Source organism: Adiantum capillus-veneris, chromosome 5, assembly GCF_014529385.1.
Source record: "Adiantum capillus-veneris isolate H3 chromosome 5, ASM1452938v2, whole genome shotgun sequence".
Classification (NCBI taxonomy): domain Eukaryota; kingdom Viridiplantae; phylum Streptophyta; class Polypodiopsida; order Polypodiales; family Pteridaceae; genus Adiantum; species Adiantum capillus-veneris.
The window spans coordinates 7929731-7956222 of NC_140935.1; the positions used below are offsets into that span (position 1 = coordinate 7929731).

At 43.9% G+C, this 26492-nt stretch overlaps 1 pseudogene; it reads left to right on the top strand.

Moving 5' to 3' along the window:
* The first annotated feature begins 12723 nt into the window (after positions 1 to 12723).
* LOC147456844 (uncharacterized) lies at positions 12724 to 13458 on the top strand (annotated as a pseudogene).
* The last annotated feature ends 13034 nt before the right edge of the window (positions 13459 to 26492 follow it).

Sequence of the window (26492 nt, forward strand, 5' to 3'; positions counted from 1 at the left end):
CACGCTAAAAACAGTGACAGCTTTGCAGCCTGGGCATCAAGACTTTTGATGACAGCTCCATCGGAATCCAATCATGCGATCGATGGAGATGCATCGTAGGACAGCTACGCAAAAATTTGAGAGTCTGAAAGGAAAGCCAAGACGCATCGTAGGCACATTTTACAACAACTCCAATTTGACAACTCATAGCCAGCTTGTCGATCTCACCTTCATATCCACAACCTGCAACCTGATTTGAAACTTCTGATTCCAAGGTTTCATTTCAGACCATATAGAGCTGCTCAGCTTTAGCTTGAGTGCGTTGACACCATCCTTCAAAATTGATCTGCACATACGTTCTTGGTGAACCCTGTACATCTGCCCACCATAAGCTTCCAAATTACCATGCCAACGCCCCCTCAATCTCATCCAGTCTTGTTGGTTGTGACTACGAGGAAGGAATTTGTATCCTTCAATGAATAACCGCTGGATCAGAAACGCTGCCTTAGGTCTCTTCGATCTCATCTATTCTTGCGAGTTGTGGACACCAGCCACCTATACACAGCCCAAAGGCAGCATCCGAGCTGGAAAAAAACGGTACAATTTCGCGCTCAATTTTGCTTGTTAATAGAGTTTTGCCTTAGTGTTTGGTTGGACCTTTGGAATAGTGGATAGCATAAAATTCAGCTTCTGCTAGGTTAGTGTTTATCGAGAGTGTTTTTTTGCCTTAGTGTTTGGTTGGACCTTTGGAGAGAAGGCAATGATGGTATAGGGGAAAGGTCATTCCCGGGAATGAGGGCAACCACCTAGCAACCAACGGAAACCGAGAGCTAGTGGTGGGAGCTTTTATTCCAAGGGAAAGGTAAGGGGAACGGTTAAGGAGCGAGCTCAACGAAGCGAGCTTTGGAGTGAGCTTTTTTTTTTTTTTCATCCCACCACCACTACCTCCCATTGTCGCCCCTTAACAACCATCACCACCCACCACCCCAGCCCACCACTGGTGGTTAGTGGTGCTAACTTACTACCACCATGTGCCACCCCTACTCCTACCACCACCGCCCATTGCCGCCCCTCCCTCCAGTGGAGTAGCCAAGGACCCTCTCTCTCTCTCTCTCTCTCTCTCTCTCTCTCTCTCTCTCTCTCCACCCCTCTCTCGTGTTGTCTTCCCTCTGTGCGTGTCTCTCTCTCGTTGTCTCCCCCTCTCACCCCCTACCCCCCCCCCTCTCTCTCTCTCTCTCTCTCTCTCTCTCTCTCCACCCCTCTCTCGTGTTGTCTTCCCTCTGTGCGTGTATCTCTCTCTCGTTGTCTCCCCCTCCCACCCCCTACCCTCTCTCTCTCTCTCTCTCTCTCTCTCTCTCTCTCCCCCCCCCTTCCCTTCCCTTCCCTTCCCTCCCTTCCTGGAGTGAGCTCCACCCCTCTCTCCCCCATGTCTTCTCTCTCTCTCTCTCTCTCTCTCTCTCTCTCTCTCTCTCTCTCTCTCTCTCTACTTTTCAATAACGTTAAAATTCTCCTCTCTTTCCCTCTGTCTCTCTAAAAAAACCTAAAACATTAGCGATTTTGCTAGTGGGTTTGGTTTTTTTTTTTTAAGCAGACCCTCTCACCACTCCCCTTCTCTCCCTCTCATGATCCCTCCAACCCATTCCCTCTCTTGTCCCTTGTTCTCTCTCTCTCTCTCTCTCTCTCTCTCACACAGCCGTTTTTTGACCTAGTAGGCAGCAGTTCACTTTTTTGACCATAACTTGCTCATCCGAACTCCGATTTAGGTGATCTATAGCCTCAATCGAAGAGCACGAAGCCCTCTACGCATTGATGTAAAGACAGAATTTTTCTGTGTAATGAAAGGCTTTGCTGTAACAGCATCTCAGAACTGAAAAAACTGTCAAAACTTTGCGTTTTTGTTGCCGACTTGAAGGCAATGTCAGACAAAACTCGCAAGGGTGGAAAAGCCACACTCGCCATGGAGAATGATGCAAAATCTCCAAGGAATTTGGATACTAATCCAACCACATCGTCTACAACAACGGAAGCAATGATCATGGCTTACTTGATCTCGTTACAAGAAACCGTCAACAAGCAAGGTGAAGAGTTGCGCGCACTTGCAATGGAGAATGGTACTTTAAGAGTTCTCGTTGTGGAGAATGAGCACCTCAAGAAGGTTCTTGAAATGCAAACAACACGCTTGATGCATCTTGAGAATGAAGTTCAAGAATGTAAACGCTCTCTTGTGGACATGAATGTAGTGAAAGAGCGCTTGAGCAAAGTTGAGAGTGATCATGTATTGAAAGAGGAAACGATAGATACAATACGACATGATGTATGTGAGATGAGAAATGCATCCAAATCATGGACTGATATATGTAAGGATAATGTGGTTTCTACATCTCCTATCACGCAAGCCGTTGTCCAAGCAAAGAATGTAGAGAATGTGGACACTCAAGAATTGCAAGAACGACAAAAACGCTCAAAGAACATCGTCATTCGTGGAATCAAGGAGGAAAGCATGGAAACACCCCAATCTCTTGCGGTTGCTATTGAAGAGTTTTTTGCTACACACTTTGGCATGTCAGGAATCATGGCTTATGGTGCACATCGAGTTGGAAAACAAGGAGTCCCTCGCTCGGGAGAAAGACCTATTGTATGTACCATGGCTGATGAGGTAAAGAGAAAGATCATCCTTGACAATGGTTGGATCTACCTCAAAGGAACGGGTTGTAATGTATATGAGGATCGCACTCTTATGCAACAAAATGTACGTCGCAAAGCATACGAAGAAAGAAGCAAGAAGGTTAAGGTATCATCTCAAGAAGAAAAGTCACTTGAGGAGGATGCAAGTCCACCCAACAAATAGGGACACATGATCTATGAGACCAACTCACGCTTGCGAATAAGCTTTTGGAATTGTAACGGGTATCCATGGAATGCGGGAATTGGCATTGATGAGCTTACCAATGACTCCGATGTGATACTTCTTGTCGAAACATGGGAGCATGATGCGCAACGAATTCTTGGATTTGACAAATACGATGTACATTCTTTGATGTGGGCCAAAAATGCAAAACAACGAAGAGGCCAAGGAGGCGTAGCATGTATGACCAAAAAGGGTTTGAAAGATGTTTCCATTGTCAAAGAAGATAAGTATAAACGCTACTTATGGCTGAAAATCAGCCCACCAAATGGTCAAGTCATGTTTGTGGCCGGCTGCTACATTCCTCACTATGACTCCAACTTTTATGCTCGCTTGAATATGGATAGAGATCAGCCCTTTGTTGAACTAGAGGAAGACATTGCTCATTACAATGATCAAGGTGAAGTCATTGTTTTTGGAGACATGAATGCTCGCACAAATATGTTACAACACGACACACAACAAGTCGACATGCCGCATGTATCAAGAAGAGTGGATGACTCATACATGTATAATCGAAGTTCTAATGATGCAAAAGAAGTGGATCACTATGGAAAGTCACTTCTACATATGTGCAATAGTACCGGAATGCTCATTGCAAATGGTGTATCTCTATGGCAAGGCACCAATGACTTTACATGTAGAAAGCACAATGGTGCTAGCGTGATTGACTATATGTTGTTCTCAGAAGCCACTCTAGAATGCATACAAAGCTTTACACTTGGTGAATGGAATCCGGAATCGGATCATAGGATGTTATGTATTGACCTCAAGTGTGGTAAACGGCCCGAGCATGTAGCCTCCAATCATGATGTGAATCATTTGTACCTACGTCTAGACTTCAAACGAGCACAATATGCTGATATGGTGGACCAAATGTTAAGCATGATAGAGCATCAAGGGAGCCCAACATTAGAATGCAAGTGGAAAGTTTTCAAAGAAGTAATTTTCTCTTGTGCGAAGGAATGCTTTTCGGTGAAACACATGTCTTGCAAAAGGTCTAAGAAGGGTAGCACCAAGAAGAAATGGTTTGACATGGAATGTAGTCAAGCCCGAAAACACTTGCTAAGATTGGATGCAATCAAAGACAAGGAAGTTTACTTGGAATGTTCACACACATACAAAGCACTTGTTCAAAAGAAGAGGAGAAGGTGGGAAGTCGAAAAACAACTTCTTTTAGCACAAGAGAAAGCACATGCATGTGGCAAGTTTTGGAAAAATCTAAAAGGCAAGCGCGTTGAGAGCTTTGGTGACTTGACTCTTGAGGATATGTATATGCATTGTAAGAACCTCTATGAGCAACCCAATGTTGATAAGATGGAGGGTTGTAGCTCCCTTCCATTTATGTCTCCCTTCTTTACCATTGAAGATGTATGCCGCGCGCTTGAGAAACTTGCTACTCGCAAGGCAGGTGACCTTCAAGGTGTCAAGGCTGAAATGATTAAATGGACAAGCAAGAAAACACGATATTGGATATGCGATATGTTTAACCTTGCACTTCAGTATGGCATGCCTCATGATTGGAGTGCAAATTGGATCAAACCTTTGCACAAAGGAGGAGATGTAAACAATGTGAACAACTATCGCACTATAATGGTTGGTTCTTTGATGGCAAAGTTATTTGGATGTATCATGGAGATGAAGATAAGTGAATGGGCTGAAAAGAATGGCAAACGTGCGCTTGGCCAAGCAGGTTTTCGAAAGCATCATAGCACTATTGATCACCTTGTCACTCTTCGAGTTCTTATGGAAGCGTTTCGATTGAAAGGAAAAAAGTTGTATTGTTGCTTTGTGGATTTCAAGAAAGCTTTTGACATGGTACCGCGAGGAAATCTTTGGAGACGTATGCAAAGCCTTCAAGTGCCGAGAGAATTTATGCATGCAGTCTTTCGCATCTACCAAAAAGTGATATGTCGATTACGTATGGGAGATGGAATTTCAGAATTTTTTGCAAGCACTATTGGTGTCAAACAAGGATGCCCACTTTCCCCAACCCTCTTTGGGCTACTCATTGATGAATTGGAATACATGGTTCTTGATTTTATGCAGCAAGAAGGCATAGAAGAGGTTAAGATTGGAAATGCGGTGATCATGCTTTTGCTTTATGCCGATGATGTAGTGCTCTTGGCACATACCTTAGAAGATGCACAAAAGTTTATGGGTGTCTTGGAACGCTTTTGCCTACATAGCGGGTTGATCGTGAATGGATCCAAAACCAAGGTTATGCTTGTAAAGACCCTCAATGACGAAAATCCATGCATTGTATACAACAATGAGAAACTTGAAGTGGTAGATCACTTCAAGTACCTTGGCCTTGAGGTTCCATCCAATCATAAATGGAAGGATTGTGCAATGCGTCGCTTGGAAGCCGGAAAGAGGGCTTATTATGCATTTGAGAACATGTGCAATGCAGGAGAGATCAAGTGTTGGGCTCTCAAAAAGTACCTTTTTGACACATTGGTGACACCGGTGCTTCTTTATGGAGTGGAGGTGTGGGGTGGAAGCATCGGGAAGTCTACTTGGAAAGAGTTTGAGAATGTCCAAAAGCGTTTTCTCACCAACTTTCTCCAAGTCAAGACACAAACACCCTACATGCTCTTACTTCTTGAGTCCGGATCGCTTCCCATTGAGGTCTTGGGCATGGAAAGGGTTGTGGAGTACATGCGTAAGACACAACGTAGCCCTTTGCATCGACTTCCTAGAATCGCATATGAAGCAAGTCAAAAGGTTCAAAAGACATGCAGGAGCAAAATACTAAGTTCGGGGTGGATGCTTGATATCAAGAAATGGTTTGGAAGATGGGATGCATGTCACTTGGTCAAGGATGCGTCGATCGACTCCCAAGTTAATGAGGCCTTCTTACAACGCCAATGTATCATGGCTTGGGAGAAATCCGGAGGTTCTCGCTTCAGCCATTACACCACACACATTGCCCCAAACTACAAATCTCTCTTCTTCTCGGAACGAGGTAACCGAACCCATTCCTACATCCTTGAGCCCATCCCGTTGAGTGTGATCCGCACCATTGCCTCCATTCGTCTTAGCTCCCATTCTCTACGCTGCGAGACAGGACGTTGGGGCACTGGCGAGGAGTGTCATCGACTTTGCACCTTATGCCCTCGTCAAGTGCGAGAGAGTGAGTACCACACACTACTTGAGTGCTCAGCTTTTGACCACATTAGGTCCTCTTTTCCCCATATATTCAGCCATGAGCTCTCCCTACATACCTTCCTCTCCCAACCACGATGTGGACTCTCTATTGCGACGCTCATTTCAGCCATTTTTGAGCATCGAGAGTCACTTATGAACTCCACTCACACCACGTGACATGTTCATTTGGTCCCATAGGTCATATTTGACCTCCCAGGACGATAATAGAACTATCTATCTATCTCTCTCTCTCTCTCTCTCTCTCTCTCTCTCTCTCTCTCTCTCTAGCCCACCTCTTTCCTCTCTCTAGCCCCCACCTCTTGCTCTACGTCCGCCCCTCCCACTTCCCTAGCTTCGATCCTCCCTCTCTCTCTCTCTCTCTCTCTCTCTCTCTCTCTCTCTCTCTCTCTCTCTCTCTCGATCATAACTTCTTCATCCGAACTCCGATTTGGGTGATCTATAGCCTCAATCGAAGAGCACGAAGTCCTCTACGCATTGATGTAAAGACAGAAATTTTCAGAGTTATGGAAGGCGTTTCTGTAGCAGCATTTCCGAAGTGAACAGGTTCAACAAAATTGATTCTCATCTCCTATTTTACATACAATGTCTTCCGGCACTCGCAAGGGTTCTTCTTCTTCAACAAGATCCACAACCATTGTGGAAAGTGATCCAAAATCTCCTAAGTGTGGAGATAGCAACACAACCACCCAACCAACGACATTGGAAACCATGATCATGGCGTACTTGGTATCATTGCAACAGACCGTAAACAAACAAGGCGAAGACTTACGAGCACTTGCAATGGAGAATGGCACACTAAGGGTACTTGTGGTTGAGAATGAAAATCTCAAGAGGACACTTGAGATGCAAACAACACGTTTGATGCAACTTGAAGAGGAAGTCAAGGAATGTAAACGCTCTCTTGTGGACTTGAATGCTTTGAAGGAGCGGATGAGCAAAGTAGAGCATGACCATGTATTGAAAGAGGAGAAATTTGACACTATGAGCCGAGATGTATGCGACATGAAAAATGTATGCACAAACAAGTCTTGGGCTGATGTATGTGGTAGCAATGTGGTTTCTAATTCCTCACTCATGCAAGCTATGGTTCAAACAAAGAATGTTGAGAATGTGGATGTGGAGGAGTTGAAGGAACGGGAGCGACGTTCCAAGAACATTGTTATTCGTGGAATTCCAGAAGAGAAGTTAGAGACACCTCCTTCTCTTGCCATTGTTATTCAAGATTTCTTCAAAACCCACTTTGGCATGTCCGGAGTTATGGTCTATGGAGCACATAGAGTGGGGAAGCAAGGAGCTCCTCGCTCGGGAGAATGGCCAATTGTATGCACCATGCCGGATGAGACCAAGCGAAAGATTATCCTTGATAATAGTTGGATCTATTTGAAGGATACAAAATGTTTTGTATGTGAAGATCGCACTATTAAGCAACAAAATATGCGTCGCAAGGCATATGAGGAAAAGAATAATAAAAACAAGGAGATCTCTCATGAAGAAAATGTGCCCAAGGAGGAGGCAAGTCTCTCAAGCAAATAGGGATGCGTGACCTATGAGACCGAGTTACAATTGAAAATATGCTTTTGGAATTGTAATGGATACCCATGGAATGCGGGGGTTGGCATTGATGAACTAACAAGCAAAGCCGATGTTGTACTTCTTGTTGAAACTTGGGAGCATGATACACAAAGGATTGACGGCTTGGAGGATTACAATGTACATTCATTGATGTGGTCAAAGAATCTCAAGCAACGAAGAGGACAAGGAGGGTTAGCATGTATGGTTAAGAAAGGATTGGAAGATTTTGTATCAATTGTGAAAGATGACAAGTACAAACGTTATGTATGGCTGAAAATTATAACACCAAAAAAAGCACCCATTTTTGTAGCCGGTTGCTACATTCCTCATCATGATTCTCCCTTTTATGCTTGCATGGATAGAGATCAACCATTTTCTGATTTGGAAGAGGACATTGCTTATTTCAAAGGTGAAGGTGATGTTATTGTATTTGGGGATATGAATGCTCGCACAAAAACATTGCAACATGATACTCAACAATTTGATATGCCATACATTTCAAGGGAGTTGGAGGAAGTTCACTTGTATGATCGTACTTCAATGGATGAGAAAGAGCCGGATCACTATGGAAAGTTACTTTTACACATGTGTAATAGCACGGGTATGCTCATTGCCAATGGTGTATCTTTGTGGAGTGGAACCAATGGATTTACATGTAGAAGACATAATGGGGATAGTGTGATTGACTATATGCTACTCTCTGAAGCCATCATGTATCGCATAAAGAGTTTTATGTTTGGTCAATGGACCCCGGAATCCGACCATCGCACCTTATGTATTGACCTTTCATGTGGAGAAGCAACTAAGCATGATAATCTCAGCCAAAGGAAAGAGAAGTTATCACTATGTATGGATTTCAAACGGGCACCAATGTACATTGAAATGGTTGAGCAAAAATTATGGATGACAAAGCTTCAATGTGATGCACCATTGGAAACTAAATGGGAAGCTTTCAAAAAAGCTATTTGTTCTTGTGCGGAAGAATGCTTTGCCATAAAGCATCTCCATGGTATCAACAAAGATAGATCACGCAAAAGGTGGTTTGATAAAGAATGTCAAGATGCTCGAAAGTCCTTGATAAAGCTTGATGCAACTATGGACAAAGACAACTATCAAAGTCATTTGCATACATACAAGGCATTGATTCAAAAGAAGAGAAGAAGATGGGAAGTAAAGCAACAAGAATTTCAAGTCCAAGAAAAGGCACATGCATGTGAAAGATTTTGGAGAAACTTGAGAGGCAAGCGGATTGAGAATTTTGGTAACTTGAGTCTAGTGGATATGTACACACATTGTAGGCAATTATATGAGCAAGAAAATACTGAAAAAATGCCATTTTATGGTTCACTCCCATGTATGCCGTCTTTTTTTACTATTGAGGATGTATGCGTTGGGCTTGAAAAGTTGGTCACTTGCAAAGCGGGAGATCTTCAAGGTATCAAGCCGGAGATGATCAAATGGACGGGAGATTTTACCCATGAGTGGATGTGTGATATGTTCAACCTTGCACTTCAACATGGTATGCCTTATGATTGGAGTACTAATTGGGTTAAGCCTTTGCATAAAGGAGGGGATGTAAAGAATGTAAGCAACTACCGGACTATAATGATTGGGTCTCTTATGGCAAAGTTGTTTGGGTGCATAATGGAAATGAAATTGAGTGATTGGGCTGAAGAGAATGACAAGCGTGCAAAGGGACAAGTGGGTTTTCGTCGATGCCATAGCACCATTGATCATCTTGTCACTCTTCGTGTTCTCATGGAGGAAATTCGGTTGAAAGGCAAGTGATTGTATTGTTGTTTTGTGGACTTTAAGAAAGCCTTTGATATGATTCCACGTAACAATTTGTGGAGAAGGATGGAAGAACTCCAAGTGCCAAGTGAGTTTATGCTTGCGGTTTCTCGAATCTATGAGAAGGTGATTTGTCAATTGCGCATGGGAAGAGAAATTTCAGAAATTTTTGTAAGCACTATTGGGGCTAAACAGGGATGTCCATTGTCACCAACTCTCTTTGGTCTATGCATCGATCAATTGGAACAAATGGTAGTTGACTTTATACAAGAAGAAGGCATTGAAGAGGTCACTATTTGCAATGCGGTAATCATGCTTTTGTTGTATGCGGATGATGTAGTGCTTCTAGCACACACTTTAGAAGATGCACAAAAGCTTATGGTTGTCCTTGAGAACTTTTGCTTGCATAGTGGGCTGATTGTAAATGCATTCAAAACAAAGGTTATGCTTGTGAAAACCAACCATAAGGAGAAGCCATGCATTGTGTACAACAACGAGACACTTGAAGTTGTTGAGAGCTTTAAGTACCTTGGCCTTGAGGTTCCATCCAATCACAAGTGGCATGAATGTGCTATGCGTCGTTTTGAAGCGGGAAAGAGAGCATATTATGCATTTGAGAACATGTGTAATGCGGGAAACATCAAGTGTTGGGTTCTCAAGAAGTATCTTTTTGATGCATTGGTGACACCGGTTCTTCTTTATGGAGTTGAAGTGTGGGGCGGGAGCATCTCAAAGTCTACTTGGAAAGAGTTTGAGAATGTCCAAAAGCATTTTCTTACAAACTTTCTCCAAGTTAAGACACAAACACCATATATGCTCCTACTTCTTGAGTCGGGATCTCTTCCAATTGAGGTTATGGGCATGGAAAGGGTTGTGGAGTACATGATAAAGATGCATCAAAACCCCTCACATCGACTTCCTAAAATTGCATGGGAAGCAAGCAAAAAAGTTCAAAAGACGCATAAAAGCAAGATCTTGAGCACGGGATGGATGCAAGACATAAAGAAGTGGTTTGGGAGATGGGATGCATTACACTTGCTACATGATGCTTCAATTGACTCTCAAGTGAATGAAGCTTTTCTACAACGCCAATGTATTACGGCTTGGGAGAAATCCGGTGGGTCACGCTTCATACATTACACCACCTATATTGCCCCCAACTACAAAACCATGTTCTTCGCTGAGAGAGGAAACCGTACTCACACTTACATGCTTGAGCCTATTCCCTTGTCCGCGATACGCACTATCGCAGCAATTCGGCTTAGCTCCCATTTCCTTCGATGCGAGATAGGGCGTTGGGGCAATGGAGAAGAGTCAAATCGATTGTGCACCTTATGCTCACTGCAAGTTCGAGAGTCTGAGTACCACACACTACTAGAGTGCTCAGCTTTTGATCACATCCGAACTTGCTTCTCTCACATTTTCAGCCATAACTTAGACCTACACACTTTCCTCTCCCAGCCAAAGTGTGGGCTCTCCATTGCGACTCTCATCACTATAATTTTGGAGCATCGAGAGTCACTCATCAGCCATACACATACTACATCACATGTAACTTTGGTCCCATAGGTCATATTTGACCTCCGAGGACGATAATAAAATCTATCTATCTATCTATCTCTCTCTCTCTCTCTCTCTCTCTCTCTCTCTCTCTCTCTCTCTCTCTCTTTCTTGCTGCAGCTCTCCAAGGGCACCACCCCAGACAAATCATTGTCTGCTAATAGCAATTTGCGGAGCACAGGACCACACATCTTGCCAGGAATACTTCCTGTGAAGGCATTTGCACTGAGGTTAAGTACCCTTAACCTCTATATATATATATACATACATACATACATATACGTTCTCCTCCTCATCCTCCTCTCCTCTCTCTCTCTCTCTCTCTCTCTCTCTCTCTCTCTCTCTCTCTCTCTCTCTCTCTCTCTCTCTCTCTCTCTCTCTCTCTCTCTCTGTGGCTGTGCCCCCCTCCACTTGCCACCCCTCTCCCCACCCCTATTCCCTTTCTCTCTCTTTACTCCCACCACATCACCCCTTGAGTCCCTCCAACCCTAGAGAGAAATGAAACGAAATGGAATGAATTGTTATATTAGCTAAAATGGAATGAAATGCCATATTAAGAATTTTCATAGGTAAAAATGACATATGAGACCAATTTGATACAGTCTTGGTGGATATAATACAATGCATGGGTACAAAGGAAAATGAGAGAGAAAGAGGGGGGGGGGGAGGGGAGGGGAGGGGAGGAGAGAGAGAGAGAGAGAGGGAGGGAGGGAAGGAGGGGCCAGCGAGGGAGGGAGAGGTAGATAGATAGATTTTATATCGTTCTCGGACGTCAAATATGACATATGAGACCAAAATTACATGTGATGTAGTATTTGTATCGATGATGAGTGATTCTTGATAGTCCAAAATTGTGGTGATGAGAGTCGCAATGGAGAGCCCACACTATGGCTCGGAGAGGAAAGTGTGTAGGTCTAGGTCATGGCTGAAAATGTGAAGGAAGTAAGTCTGGATGTGACCAAAAGGAAGTAAGTCTGGATGTGACCAAAAGCTGAGCACTCTAGAAGTGTGTGGTACTCAGACTCTCGAACTTGAAGTGAAAGGGAGAGAGAGAGAGAGAGAGAGAGAGAGAGAGAGGGGGGGGGGGGGGGGGGGGGGGATTGTGAGAGGGGGAGAGTGGAGCGTAGGTTTTTTTAATTATTATTAAGGGAAAGAAATGGAGTGTTAGGGGTGCTTAGGCCCAAAAAAAAAAAAAAAAAAAAGCCATCCAAAGCAATAGAGACATCTCTATTGCTTTGGATGGCTTTTCTTTTTTTTTTTTTTGGGCCTAAGCACCCCCTAACACTCCATTTCTTTCCCTTAATAATAATATTAAAAAAAAACCCCCCTTCTTTCCCTTATTCTTCCCCTTCTTCCCCCCCCCTCACATGCCCAACCCTGCCCTTCCCTTGCGGACCCCTCTCCCCCCCTTCTCTCTCTCTCTCTCTCTCTCTCTCTCTCTCTCTCTCTCTCTCTCTCTCTCTCTCTCTCTCTCGCAGAGGAACCCTTCTCCTTCACGCTGGTCGACCTTCCCCTGGGCAAGGGGTAGCCTCGAGGGGAGGTCCCGTCAACCACAGTGCAGCCCCCTCCTCTATCGCCAAACAGCATCGCATAAGCCTCGACAGTTTGGTTTCCTCAACAGCTTGCTGAGCCTCTCAACCCCTCCTCGCGCTGCCTGCCGACTCAACCCTCCCCGACACTTTGAAAACTTTCTCCAGGTTTTCCCACTAAGGTCTACCTCACATCCAAGGAGTCATTCCCACACGATGCAGCGAGAGAAGTCCTCCACACCAATCAAGCCGACACGCCTCTTTGTGCCCACTCCACGGGTGGATCCGACAGACCTCCTCCGAGTGAGAACTCAGAGATGAAAACACGGACTCGAGGCCCTGGAGACCCGCCTCACCCTCTTGGAGTCACAAAAGCAAATCGACACGAAGCATATCCTTGCCCAAGCAAAGGAAGTTGAGCACACGCTCACCGCAAGTATGGCAAATCTTGCCACTCAAGTCAATGCAGCAACCACCGCCGTATCTTCCAAGGTAGAAGAATGCATTCAAGAACATCATCAACAAAAAGGATTGGCGTTATCCCTCCGGATCGGGGGCTTACCCTCTACTTGGTGGGAGGACGATGATTGCACTTCCACCTTAGCCAATCTCAACCAAGCCATTCACCTGACTGAGTTTGATCCTAACACAATCGAGAAGGTCCATCATCACCACCACAACAACCAAGGTACCCTCGTCTTCAAAAACAAAGAGGCTCGTAAAGCACTTTTACAGCAAGCTCAACTACTCAAAGGGCTCCAAAATTTGGATGAGCGAGCCTTGACCCCCGCCCAACTCAAAATCAAGAAACAAGAACTCCAAAAGATGTGTGATGCTCGAGCAACAGGTAAATGGGCCATCTATAGAGGTGTCAAGGCCATTACTGACAAATTTCGAGTTCCAAGGACTCCCATACCACCCTCCCCAACCCACCCTCCCCCCACTCCCTAAGTGACGTAGGTCACAACTTTGTTGTATCCGCATCTAATCATATTCCAATGTACCCTCTTGGTAAGAGGCCCCATGTATGTTTTCTTGGTCCCATAGGTCATATTTGACCTCCGAGGACGATAATGACATCTATCTATCTATCTCTCTGTCTCTCTCTCATTTTATTTTGTACTTAGACATTGTATTAGTTCCACCAAGAATGTATCAATTTGGTCGCATGGGTCATTTTGTCCTTTTGAATGCAGTTAACATAGCATTTCATTTCATTTCTCATTGGGATTGGAGGGACTCAATCGACAGTGTGACAGGAGGCAAAGAAAGAAAAAAGGAAGATACAGTGGGAGAGAGATCAATAAGAGAGAGAGAGAGAGAGAGAGAGAGAGAGAGAGAGAGAGAGAGAGAGAGAGAGAGAGAGAGAGAGAAGGAGGGAACAAAATTGTGAGGGGGAGAGGTGAAGTGTATTGTTTTTTTTTTTAAAGAAAGACGGGCTCGCCCCCTGTGTGTGTGTGTGTGTGTGTGTGTGTGTGTGTGTGTGTGTGTGTGTGTGTGTGTGTGTGTGTGTGTGTGAGAGAGAGAGAGAGAGAGAGAGAGAGAGAGAGAGAGAGGGGTGGAGCTAACTCCAGGAAGGGAGGGAAGGCAATGGGGAGAGGGAGAGAGGGGGGGGGGGGGGGGGGGGGGGGGGGGGGGGGGTAGGGGGTGGGATGGGGAGACAACAATAGAGAGGGGTGGCGAGCGAGAGAGAGACACTCGCATAGAGGGAAGATAGCACGAGAGAGAGAGAGAGAGAGAGGGGTCATAGAGTGACTAAGAAGAGAGAGAGGAAGAAGGGAGTAGGAGATAGGAGGACTTTAGGGAAGGGATGGTGGTTTCTATAGAAGGAGCTAGAGGAAGGGAAGGTGGTTAGAGGAGTAGATGGAGAGAGGAGGTGGAGGAGAGGAAGGATTTTTTAGGAGGAGGCTGAGGAGGAGGAGGAGGAGGAGGAAGGGAAGAGGAGGAACCACATGGGGGGCAAGAGGAGGAAGGGGAGGTAGGGAGGGTGGCACTCCAAAAAAAATAAAAAAAAGCTCGCTCCGTTGAGCTCGCTCGAAGACCTAACTCAAAGGTAAGTCAAAGACCTTTCCTGCTCATCAAGCGTTTTGGGGAGGGGGGGCAAGACCCAGACACTATCGAGGATTGCAATATAAGCTGCATGTTAAGGTGTCACAGGAAGGATTACAATGGCGGTTGAGATGGTAGCACCTCAATCCATTCCACCGGCTGATTTGGCACCATTTAATTGGGAGGCCGAAAGTTGCATTCCGGTTGCTGATGTGCTTGAAATCTGACGATGTGTGCAAAAAATTCTAGAGAGGAATGGGTTGTGGATGAAGGGCCAGGATGCTCAACCCCCCGACCCAGAACCTTGACGGTTTTAAGTGGATAGCATAAAATTCTTTAATGCTAAATCTTGTGTTTGAGAAAACTAAGTAGGGCACCCACATCTTACGATTGTGTTATTTAACCTCCAATATTCTAGTGAAAGGCTAGTCATAGGCCTAGTTGTAAATAGCAACTTTGACCCAAGGAATTGGGAGTATGTTTCTGGATCTCCCTTCTCTCAACATGTTGCACAGTGCCTATCGCGTTGCTCCCTCTTTGCCCCCCCGCCCCCCCCCCCCCCCCCCCCCCCCCCCCCTCTCTCTCTCTCTCTCTCTCTCTCTCTCTCTCTCTCTATATATATATATATATATATATTCATAGCTTTCAGTGGGAGTCTTTGCTCTCCTGACAGAGACACATGAGACCCGAGAGCGAAGTCTACCAAGGATTCATGGCTTTCAGTGGGAGTCTTCACATCGAAAGATGACTCGCTAGCACATAACATGAGGGTCGAGACTCCGGAGCAGGATAATCTTGAGTCAGCTATACAGATATCGGAATCTATGTATGAAAAAGCATGGCACACATAGGTTAGAACATGGTTTGGAGCACATGGCCTTGATCTTGAGAGTTTGCCACCTTTTTAGTATGACCCTAACTCACCCCAAGTTCATCTCTCATGTAGTGAGAGAAACATAGTGCTTCAATGGGATCTCTGGCAGCTCTATATCAAACAGACTTTGATATGGGCTCAAATTTCCAACCCACAAAACTAAAAATGTTCAAACTACAAACTACTCATCACAAGCAGAGTTGATAGTAATTTTAATGGTGGACCAACCTTGCATTGAGAGCCTTTCTAGATAAGGCTTGGTTCACACTGCATAGAAGTCCTACCAAATTGGACTAAATTGGCATCATCCTTTTCTTCCCCAACCATAGCCTTCGGCGGCCTCTTCCCCTTGAAAATGAGTTCCTTCCCATCAACAAACGCTGCAACACAAAAGACATTCCATGCAAGCAATGATCTTCCAAGTCTTGTGAAAATTAATAGCAGCCACGGTTTTGTTTTGATTCTTGAACCTTTGAGTCAACTACTCTGGTTGATATGTGGCTAACACAAGCATTCTATGAGGGGTCTATGAGTTAATTGGTTGTTTATGTAATCCCAAATTTATTGCATTTGCAAGCATAGAGAGGAAGCAAGCTTACATAAAGGCATAAAATTTGTAGACTTGTGAACAAATTAGACTCTGAAGCTTACACCCTTGATGAGAATGCTAAAAAATTAAGCTCACTTCATGCTAGGAATCTCTTATTGCTTTGTAACTTTTCAAAGAAAGTAACTCTCATCGAATCCTAACTGGTTACCAGCTTTTGTGCTTGATTTTTACTTATTTTTTGAGCTAGGCAACCCTAGAGAGAATCGGTATTGGAAACTCTAAGCTTTTGATTGAGCATTCTATTAGCAAAGAAAACACAAGCATTTCTCTCTTGTAACATTGAAGCAACATGAATGCCCTTAATGCATCAGGTCCCTCGGTATTTATGATTGCAAGATAGGCCCAAGCATTGATATCTAAGATACTCTTATTTTCTCAAATAAATGCAAAGTAAAGAGATGTAGGTATCTCACATGAAATAATATGCAACTTTTAGTAAATTGATTGCAAATAGAGTTCTTAAGGCAAGATCCTTGTGTGCTACTGAAAATTGTTCCTATAAAGTCATAATCTACTCATTCAGTATCAATAAGGTCATGAAAATAATCTGATGGATGTACCACATGCCATAAATCATATAAGATTTTTTTTCTACCAAAGCTTTTTTGCACAGTTGATACTTTATGTTGATGACTTTGATTTTGGTGAAATTTATGCAATCATGCATCTTTTGTTCATACAGAGTAACCTTTTCATGATGGACATTTGTTTTATGAAAATAAATTTTGTGTTACACTTCCATTCTGTGAACTTATTCTTAAAGAAGCTCTTGAACCGTAGTATTTCCATAACTATTTCCATAGTAGAATCTCATTTCATTTGGTCTTACCTTCAAGAAGACTTCACTATGGTGCACAATGTTTTACATGTCAATGCATTAAGTGTCATCATGGTAAGCAGTACTAATGGTTTGTTAATGTCCCTGCCTATTTCTAACATCACGGTCCCATGGATTTTATTGTTGGCTTGTCACTCACTTGTGTACAAGTGATATGATTTGGCTCATTATAGTTACCCTTAGCACACAACCTATTTTCTACTTTGTAAGAAGACAGACTCAATCAAGCCAATAGCTCTCCTATTTCTTAAATGCGTTTTTGTTTAGAATGGTATCTATTGTTTCCAATCAAGATATGCTCTTTTTTAATTATTTTTGGGCAACACTTTCCACTAATCTAAGCACTCAAAGCATAATGCACTATGGGCAGATGAGCTAGGGTTTGAGTTGGCACTGTCGATCAAGCTTAGCAGGCAAACATGCGCTACTAAGGGAGGTGTCAAGGGCTATGGAGAGGTTGCATGAGCTGTGGAGGAAATCAAGGGTGGTGCAGGTGAACATGGGCTACTAAGGTAGGTGTTGGGGATATTGAATAGACTGCATGAGCTATGGAGGAGACCTGGGGTCGTTTGATGGACCTCGTATAATGGCCACAATGAAAACAGTTGTTGCACACGTGCACCAACATGTGTAGGCACGATGAGTTTAAGTAGGTGTGTTTTGTAGCACACTTCAACCCTTTTGAGAGTGATGAATCAAGACCACTATCTCAATTTAGGGCCGTCCTAGCTTTGAGGTACTTTCTTTTGTATATATCTTCCAATCTCCACCTTCCAAGAGCATTGGGGTGACTCAATTTAATCTAAAACAAGAATAAAAAATGATACCCCACCTTCGACCTCTAAAATCAATGATCCCCCCCTCAAAATTCTCAAAAAATATTCCCTTAGAATCAAAGAAGATTTTCCTTTTAATACCTTTCTAAGAATTTGACTAGTACTTCCACAATCATCAATATTCCATGAAGGAATAAATATATTATTAGGCCTAGGGTAAGACCAAGCGGTAGGCCAAGGGCCAGGACGAACATGCGGTCAAGGGGGCCCTGTTATTAGAAGGCAGGGCCTATTAGGGCATGGTCGGGTGGAGAGTTGCATGCTCTAGTCCCCTCAGTCTTACACTGGTATCAAAGCTCGGGGAGAGGGGAGCTATGGAGGAGGGGAGAATTTCCTTGCATGGCTTTGCATGTGTTCTCTTCTCTCTCTCTCTCTCTCTCTCTCTCTCTCTCTCTCTCTCTCTCTCTCTCTCTCTCTCTCTCTCTCTCTACGTGGGCATGGCCCCTTGTATACACATAAGCGTCGAGGAAGGAAAGATCCATGTGCATGGCCGTAGCAAGGAAAAGAGAGGGATTGACCTACACCAATGCGCGCAGGGCTAGGTTCGTTGTGATCGCACTATGCTATGGAGCATATTTCAACATTATGGCAGGCCAAGCTGAGCAACACATCGCTCTCTCTCGCTTCTTGCAACAATCGGCATTGTTTTTTATTCGCTACCATAGCCCTTCAAGGTTTCTCTTCGAACCAAGGCGTCCAATTTTGGGCACCTTGGCCACCTAAACATTCATTCAAGGGTGCATGCCCACCCCGGGCACACACCTCGCAATTGCAGAATTAACGAAGCTTGACAAGGTGCATAGCTTCAAACGCAAAAAAGCTCGGCAATGTTTGGAGCTTCACCAGTATCTGAAGTCACAAAAATCTACAAATCGAGGGGTGTTTTGGGCGGTTTTCAAAATCCGTAATACACACATGGATTCGGCAACACACATAGTATGAAAGTGATTTCGACAAGGTTTGGACGCCATAATTGAAATCAAAGCAATTCAATAGATACACAAAGAGGTATCTGACACTAGCGGCAAGTTGTACAGCCAAAAAACCCAGTACGATTATCAAGACCTCAGCGATTGAAAGAAATCATCGACAAGGAGAAGCCCCAAATCTTCATGACAATGAGATATGCATTCTGTTTGCACTTTCCTTGTTTGGTTAATTCCAATTATGCAATTGGCATCTGTTATGCTTGAACAAGGTTCACTTGACCTCCAAGATGATGCTTTGATCATTAAGCAAGGCTCACTAACTAAATATAAACAGCTACATTCAGTACAATACTCAAGAGTTGGCCCTTACAACTTTTCATTATGCATGGCATGTGCATACCTATAAGGGAAATGTCAAAAGCAAGGCTTCATTTTTCATGTTTATGGTATAATACATACCCACACTCCGGAGTATGCAATGAGCATATCAATTTGGGGAAGCTTTACCACTGCATGGCATGACCATTCAATGGGCATTGCTATAATATCTAAGATGAGTTTAGGGCAAAGGTGCTTGGCATGGACGACCTCTTGTTACAGCTTGAGAAGCCGACAGGGGTTTCTCTACTTTCGTGTTCTAGTTTTGCATTTTTGCTAGGACATGGTTCCTAGGCAAAGTTTTCCACCAGAGGTTTCGTCAATCGAGACAAATCTATACGGTCAAGGACAACGGTAATCAAGCCAAGCAGGTACGAGGTACATACTTTGCAAGTATTTTCTTGCTTTTCAATACGTGGTAGAATTTGACAAGGTCGATTATCTCTAAATGCAAAGACAAGACTTCCAATGTTTGGAATATGCTATGAGCATACGAACTTGAGGGGGGACTTGGCAAGTGTCTGCAGGTTATTTCATGATGTGCCAAGATAACGTATATGGTGCATACAAACACTCTCTCTCGCGTAGTAGGTATGGTTATGAGTTAGATTTAAGCGAGTTTTTATTTTGAAAACTCAAGACATGCCATAGCAAAGGAACCGGGCTAGACAATTTCAAGCTTTCTTGTTTTTCTACATTTTAACCTTTAAGTTGGCAAGAATTGCCTCTTGTACAAAGCAAAGTGCTTTGACTACATTCATGAGAAGCAATGCTTCTAACCCGTGTGCCAAGATCCTGTCGTTGACTTTGAATCAACGACATTGGCACAGAGTTGTGGGAATTTGTCAAAGTAAGGATATAAGCTCACAATTTACGTTTGACAACGGCGAATTGTGATGTATCCATATCCGCTTGTGCCAGGCACTTCCAGTATCATCTCAATATGTAGGGGTTGCCATTGTTGCCATTACACCTATGCGTGCATGGCATGCTAGTGAGGTAGACATTATTCCATCGCAATACTGTTTACGCTTTTGCAATAACACTAACTACTCTCTCAAGGACAAGGTAAGTTATTGATGTCTTAAAATATTTTTTTATTTATGTTTATTCACAGGCAAAGTGTTGTACTTATGTAACCCTGGTACAGTTATGACCACATACAGGGTAGGTGGGTCAAAATGTGACTTATGTTACCTCTCTCTAGAAGAGTGTTATATAAGCACACACTGTTGTACACTTATGTGACATGACCATTGTCTGCACAGAGGCATACACAGAGGACATACAACACAATAGAATAAGGGATTTTTTCTCAGCCCAACATTCTCTCTCTCTCTCTCTCTCTCTCTCTCTCTCTCTCTCTCTCTCTCTCTCCCAAGTCTTCCCCAGGGCCAGGGGCTGCCCTGTGGGGGGGCGTTAGCCATAGCTTGCCCCCACTCCAGTTTTCTCAACTCAGAAACGTCCGCTTTGCTCTGGTTTCAGATTTACACGACCTGCAGAGCTCGCCTTGCACGACATACAGATCTAGGCCCTGCTCGTCTTGGCCCTGCTCGTTCCAGTCGGCCCTGCTGGGCTCAGCCCTGCTCGTCGATTGCACCCTGCTTCTTCTTTCGATTACACAGGCAGGGGATGATTCTTGCACAAGCTTCGACCCCGATTTAGGCTTGCATTAAACAGGCAAAGGATGATTCTTGCACAAGTTTCGACCCTTGCATCCCCAAGCCCAAGCCCACAGTTCTCTGTCTCTCAGGCATACAAAGCCTAAACTAAGCAAGGATTCCCACAAAACTTCAGTTTGGTGGGTGCACTCAATAACAAGAAGATTAGCATCGGAAGAATGACGACCAAAACCAACACTCCGAAGAGCTTTGTGAAAACACGACCAAGCTTTGCTGCTGTCCTAGCAACGCCAAGCAAATTTGACCGAATCGAACGCCTTCAACCAGATCTCGATCGCGTCATGGAAGAAAATCGCGACCTCAAAGCTCGCCTCTGCAAGCTTGAGGCGCAATTTGATTCCATGGTCGATCTCGCCACCAATAAAGTGAAAGAAGTCGAAGCCAAGGCCATCGAAACCCACTCGGCAACCCTTGCGAAGGTGAAGACATGTGTGACAGTAGAGCTTCGAGAACAGCGACTCCAAGTAGAAAATACCCTCAAGATCCACATTGGTGGGCTACCTCAAGCATGGGAAACAACCGAGCTCGACTTCTTGGAACGCATCAACTTCCTCAACGAAACTCTCAAGCCGATCAAGGTCGACCACAATGCAATAAGTCGTATCACTTGGAGAGTGTTAGGAAATAAGACGTAGCTAAATAGATAATTGAGTAGATTACTTAATGGAGAGAGACAAATTTATATACACGAGATTATAGTGTAGAGAGAGAGAGAGAGAGAGAGAGTACACACGATATACGTGGTTCACCCAATGTGGGCTACGTCCACGGGAAAGCAGCCACTCAATGGCTTTGGTACTTCAAAACAAGAAGTAGTTTACAAAGGGATTATACCCTTAATGGAGCTCCCGCCTTGCTTCACTCTCACCACCTCACACTCACCTTGTTGCATCAACTTCACACTATGAAATGTGTGTAGAAATGGCCTCTTTTTATAGGCCAAAAGGGCTGCCCTCTCTTATGAGAGACAGCCATGTGTAGCCGCCCTTGTGCGAATAAGTCCAAATCGGACCCTCCAATCCGCCCATGTGTGGCCGCCCTTGAGAAGACAAGTCCGCTTTTGAATTCGGCCACCGGCCATTGACTTCCGACCACCGGCCACCGGCCATGGACTTCCGACCACCGGCCATTGGCCATTGACTACCGGCCACCGGCCAACCGACCGGTTGTTTTCCGACCACTTTCCGACCGCCGTCCGGCCATAATATTCCGGTGAAAAGGAATATTCCGAGGCCTTTAAAGTTGCCCCTGATTCTTGTCCGTGAAAATTTTGATTTCCGGTGAGTGATTTTCCTTCACGCACGATGGCTTCTCCTCATAATGGGGGCCTTACAAATGTGCGCTTTTACCACAGAAAATTACAAGGGTAAATCAGGCTCCATACTTAACAATCTCCCACTTGGAGACTGATCTCCAAACGAAACCTGTGACTGCTTTCCATTCTGGCTTTTTATCCTTGAATGCCGATTGAAGATGAGCAAAAGCTCAACTTCTCCTTGTTGACTACCTTTGTAAACATGTCTGTAGGATTTTCACTTGTATGCACCTTTCCTAGCTTTAGTTGTCCCTCTTCCAAAAGAGTGCGTATGAAGTGATATCTCACCTCAATGTGCTTTGTCCTTGAATGAAAGGCTGAGTTCTTCGCAAGATGGATAGCGCTTTGGCTATCACTGTACAAGACACAATTGTCTTGTTTGAATCCAAGCTCTTCTAAGAATCTGTGAAGCCACAGAATTTCTTTGCTTGCCTCCGTCATTGCTACATACTCTGCTTCCGTGGTAGAAAGTGAAACCACTTTCTGCAGCTTTGAAGCCCAGCTTACTGCTGTGCCTCCAACCGTGAACACATAGCCAGTAGTGCTCCTTCGAGTATCTTTGTCACCTGCCATATCTGCATCAGCATACCCTTCTAGAAAAATATCAGTTCCTCCAAAATACAAAGCATTTGTTGTTGTCCCTTTTAGATACCTAAGTATCCACTTCACAGCTTGCCAATGCTCTTTACCTGGGTTGTCCATGAACCTACTCACAACTCCCACTGCATGTGCAATGTCTGGCCTTGTCCAGACCATAGCATACATTAGAGAACCTACCGCTGCAGCATATGGAACTTTAGACATATAGGCTATCTCCTCTTGTGTCTTTGGACACATATCCTTCGTTAGTTTAAAATGACCAGCCAAAGGTGTAGAAACTGGTTTTGCATTTTGCATTGCAAACCTTTCTAGTACCTTCTTGATGTAATCTTCTTGAGATAGCTTTATTGTCTTCTTCGTCCTGTCCCTTGATATTTTCATACCAAGTATCCTCTTTGCAGCACCTAAATCTTTCATTGAAAAAGATTTGGACAGCTCCTCTTTTAGGTCTTTGATGTCCTGCATGTTAGCACTTGCAATCAACATGTCATCAACATACAACATTAGGATGATGAATTTCCCATCTCCCAAATTCTTCGTGTAGACGCAGTGATCCGAGTTGCATCTTGTGAATCCATGATCCAACATCCATCGATCAAACTTCAAGTACCATTGTCTTGATGCTTGCTTTAAACCATACAAGCTCTTCTTTAATCTGCAAACCATTTTCTCCTTACCTTTTACTTCATACCCCTTTGGTTGAAGCATGTAGATTTCCTCCTCTAAGTCACCGTGAGGGAATGCCGTATTTACATCCATTTGCTCGAGATTTAGATCATGAGCAGCCACAAGGCTTAAGACAAGCCTAATTGAGTTCATTTTTACAACAGGAGAAAATATTTCATTGAAGTCAATACCTTTCTTTTGAGAAAAACCTTTTACCACAAGCCTAGATTTGTACCTTTTCTTCCCACCTTCTTCTTCCTTTATCTTGTACACCCATTTGTTTTGAAGTGCCCGCTTACCTTTAGGCAACTCAACCAACTCCCATGTTTGGTTCTGATGTAGTGAGTCCATCTCCACTTGCATGCTCTTCGTCCATTCTTCTTTGGATTCATGTTGCATAGCTTCTTCATATGATTCCGGCTCTCCAGAATCTGAGATCAAGAGATGGTTGAAGGAAGGAACAAACCTTTCTGGAGGTCTACTTGCTCTTGTAGATCTTCGGGGAATAGGTTGAGGCTCCTCATTTGGTTGATGTTGTTGCACATTGTCACCGTTTGCAGTCCTTGAGTCTTCACCGTCCTCAAGCTCCATGTACTCATCACCTGTTTCTTTTGTTTGTTTTCTTTCCAAGTAATCTTTGTACATATTTTGTTCATTAAAAATTACATCCCTACTCCTTAAGATTTTACCATCTTCAGGATTCCATAGGCGATACCCAAAGTCTCCTTCTCCATAGCCAATGAAGAAACACTTTTTGGACTTTGCATCTAACTTTGATCTTAGGCTTCTATCTATGTGCATGAAAGCCTCACACCCAAACACTTTGAGAAATGCATAATTCACCGGTTTACCTATCCATGCCTCTTCTGGAACTCCCCCATCCAATGCCGTTGAGGGTGACCGATTGATTAAGTACACAGACGTACTTACACCTTCCGCCCAAAGTTCAAGCGGTAGGCCTGCATGTAGCCGCATGCTTCGTGCTCGTTCCATAATTGTCCTGTTCATCCTTTCCGAAATCCCATTTTGTTGAGGTGTCCTTGGGGTTGTCCTTTGCCTCCGAATTCCATTGCTAGCACAAAAGCTTTCAAAAGCTTGGCTGCAATATTCACCTCCATTGTCGGATCTGAGGCATTTAACCTTGGTACCTGTTTCATTCTCCACAAAGGCTTTCCACCTTTGAAATATGGAAAATACATCGGATTTATTCTTCATGACATAAACCCATGTTTTTCTAGTCGCATCGTCTATGAATGTTACATAGTACAATGAGCCACCAAGTGATGGTGTACTTGCAGGACCCCAAACATCAGAATGAACCAACTCAAGTTTTTTATTTTTTCTTTCATTTCCTGATTTTTGAAATTTTACCCTCTTTTGTTTACCATAAACACAATCTTCACAGAACTCTAAGTCCACTTCTTTCAAACCTGGTAGAAGCTTCTTTGTTTGAAGGATTTGCATTCCTTTGGCACTCATATGCCCAAGTCGGTAGTGCCACACCGCACTGTCAACTTCTGTAGTTGCTGCACAAGCTGAAGGTTGCGTGCTAACAGCACACAAGTAAAGTGTACTGACTTTTTCACCCTTGGCAACCACCAAAGATCCCTTTGAGATCTTCCACCGTTTGTTTCCGAATGCAATGTTGTGACCTTCATCGTCCAATTGTCCTGTAGAGATCAAATTTTTGCGAAGAGAAGGAACATGCCTAACATCTTTCAGCTTCCATTCATTTCCGTTAGCAGTTTTGATAGAAACTGTACCTTTGCCGACAATCTCACAAGCTTCATCATCTCCCAAGTATACATACCCAAAATTACCTTTGGTGTAGTCTTGGAAATGTTGCTTGTGTGGTGTCGCATGGAATGAAGCCCCGGAATCTACTATCCAGGAATTAGACACATTGTCTAATGAGAGAATTAGAGCATCTTGCTCTACTTTACCTGCCACATTGGCCTCCGATGTTGGCTTGTTGTCTTGAGACTCTGTCTCCTTCTTCTTCTTGGACCAGCAATCCTTCTTGACGTGGCCCTTCTTGCCGCAGTTCCAACATTCAAGAACTGACTTTGTTCGTGATTTGCTCCGTCTTGAGCGATCACGACCCTTTTGGTTTTTGAACCTCTCCTTAGGCCTTCCTCTTGTTTCCACTGATAGTGCAGCACTTGATGATTCTCCTGTGCTTCTCCTTCGCATTTCCTCGCTTAGAAGAACACCCACAACATCATCAAACTTAAGAGTATTTGTGCCAGAGATAGAATTACTTACAGCCATCACAAGGCTGTCCCAACTATCCAGTAGAGATGATAGTATAAGGAGAGCTTGCACTTCGTCATCGAAATTGATTTTCACTGATCGAAGTTGACTTATGTTTGTGTTAAAGTCATTTAGGTGTTCTGCAACTGAACCATTCTCTGCCATCTTTAGATTGAACAAGCGCTTCATAAGAAATACCTTATTGGATGCCGATGGTTTCTCGTAGAAGTCGTCAAGTGACTTCATCAAGTCCTCCGTGGTCTTCATCTCCGAAACATTGAAGGCCACCGTTGACGCCAAGCTTAACCGGATTGTTCCCAGTGCCTTTCGATCAAGGACAATCCATGCTTCATCTGCCATTGTTGCGGGCTTCTTCGCAAGACCGCCTAGTGGCAAATAGAGGTCCTTCTGGTAGAGATAGTCTTCAATCTGCATCTTCCAATGTTGGTAGTTCTTGTCGTTGAACTTCTCAATCTTGAGCTTCCCCTCCTCCGCCATAACTCCCACTCAATTCAAGGAATCCTTTCCTTGAGATAATTTAGCTACGAGCAAACCTTGCTCTGATACCAGTTGTTAGGAAATAAGACGTAGCTAAATAGATAATTGAGTAGATTACTTAATGGAGAGAGACAAATTTATATACACGAGATTATAGTGTAGAGAGAGAGAGAGAGAGAGAGAGAGAGAGTACACACGATATACGTGGTTCACCCAATGTGGGCTACGTCCACGGGAAAGCAGCCACTCAATGGCTTTGGTACTTCAAAACAAGAAGTAGTTTACAAAGGGATTATACCCTTAATGGAGCTCCCGCCTTGCTTCACTCTCACCACCTCACACTCACCTTGTTGCATCAACTTCACACTATGAAATGTGTGTAGAAATGGCCTCCTTTTATAGGCCAAAATGGCTGCCCTCTCTTATGAGAGACAGCCATGTGTAGCCGCCCTTGTGC